This window comes from Dipodomys ordii, unplaced genomic scaffold (genome assembly GCF_000151885.1).
Source record: "Dipodomys ordii isolate 6190 unplaced genomic scaffold, Dord_2.0 Scaffold56, whole genome shotgun sequence".
NCBI classification, from domain to species: domain Eukaryota; kingdom Metazoa; phylum Chordata; class Mammalia; order Rodentia; family Heteromyidae; genus Dipodomys; species Dipodomys ordii.
Genome location: NW_012267272.1, coordinates 1749127 through 1751253, shown reverse-complemented (window position 1 = coordinate 1751253; position 2127 = coordinate 1749127).

Here is a 2127-nt window from a genome sequence, read left to right as displayed (position 1 = left end):
TAGGATTGAAAGAGCAAAAGTATACGATTCAATCTTTCTTCTCATCTGAAACTTTCAAATTCCATTTTGAACTATTTGGAAGTGTAGGTTGATGCTTTTCCAAGTAAGATAGGTAATTAGGGATGATTGGAATTCCCTTCCTTCTTTCCTTCTTTCCTTCCTTCCTCCCGCCCTTCCTTCCTCCCTCAGTCCCTCCCTCCCTCCCTCTTTCCTTCCATTCCCTCCTTCTTTCCTAACCTTATGAAGAACCAAGCTACTACTGTTATTAGTTTAGTATCAAAGGACACAGTTGACATCTGGTATTCTTAGCATGCTGCTTTCTTGAGATGGAAACAAAGTTATTTTGTTATTGATATTTAGGTAACCTTTGTGGTAAGGAAGATTATTTGGTAACTATGTGTGTCCCTAAATCTACAAAAGGTGGTATAACTGGGCCTCAGGACAATCAGAAGCCTTGTTAGCATGAACACTTAAAAGACAGCAGACTGCGATCTTGTTGAGCCACAAGTCTTTCCTCTATCAGTGCTCTGACTTTGTAGGACTAAGTTACCTCTTGAGGGTCTGATTTAAGCTTTCATCTCTCCAGTTGGTGCTGGCTGACTTTGAACAGTGATCCTCCTACCTCTGCCTCTTTTGTAACTGGGATTATAGGTATGCATCCAGGGGGTGGGAGCTCAATGAATTTTTTTTAGTCTTCTTACAGTTTTTTCTTTCAACTATTTTTAGTTTGTCATAATGTTTCATGGTTCAAAACTCCACATCTTGTTGTTCTGTATTTTTGTATGCTATGAATTTCAAATTCATCTTTTTCCCCCCTTTTTGTTTGGTAGTACTGGGCTGTGTGCTTGTTAGGCAAGTACTCTGCCATATGAACGATGTTCCTAGTCCTTGGATTTTAAGTCCAAATTGAGAAAGTGATGCCAGGAATAAAGAAAAGGAAGAAAGAGAGAATTTGTGTGTCTCGTGTTTAGCTATTGGTTTTGTTGGGGAAAGCTTTGCAATTTAGCTTGTAGGCTTCTGGCTACTAGTGCTGGCTTTGGGTTAGATCACTATTGATAAGCTATAGTAAAAAAAAGGATAAAAAAGGTTCTAGTGACTTAGGAAGTGGTTGTAGGCAGGACTAAACTTTGGACATGGACAGAGCGATACTATTGTTAAGAACCCAGTTTTTCAGTTTTTGTTAGCTCCCACCCCCAGACTCATATCTCCATGCTGTCCACCTGGTCCTGACCATCAGCTGAAGAATATCCCCACTTCTAATAATCTTTGAGCATTGGTGACCTGCCACCTGCATGTAGTTCTGGTCTTTCTAAGCTCTGCCCTATTGGAGTTTGCTCTTAGTCTTGCCAGGATAGTCACTGGACCACTAACAGACTCCAAACTTCGACCTCTCTAAAGGCGGCTTCTCTATTTTCTCATGACTTGATTTATATATCTGATTTAGGGTACAACATTATCATAGTAGATATTTTCCAAGAGTAAGATGGTTTATTATTATTTTTAAATTTAGAATGGCTCCATGTGTTGCTGGTGGCAATGAGTTAGGAATTCCAAAGTAGGTTTAGATTCTGCCTAATAATACTGTTTACATGACACGCCTCTTCTTTCTCAGGATTAGCCTTCATGATCTTTAACATATTTGATTAAAAGAGCACATTTTAATAGTCTAAGGAGGCAAATATATTCAAAATAAAGAGTGTTCTTTATCTCTCTACTTCCTCATTTCTTTATTTTGGTAAGCATTTATTGAGCATCCTGTATGGAGAACCTCCAATAAGCGCTATCCATTGGGTAATTTGTGAATGTGTGTTTGTAGAGCAGCTGATCTTAAAGAAATGACAGACAATTCATGGGTGTGTTAGTTACCTGCAGAAGAAAGATTTGAATGTATTATATAACATTATTATTATATTATATATAATATTATTATATAATATTATATTATATATAATATTATTATATAATATTATATAAGTATTAAGTAGCAGGCATTCCTTCTTTTTTTTGGATCCGGTCGTGGGGCCTGAACTCGGCCTGGGCACTGTCCCTCAGCTCTTCAGCTCAAGGCTAGCGCTCTACCACTTGAGCCACAGCACCACTTCCAGCTTTTTTCTTTTTGCTTATGTG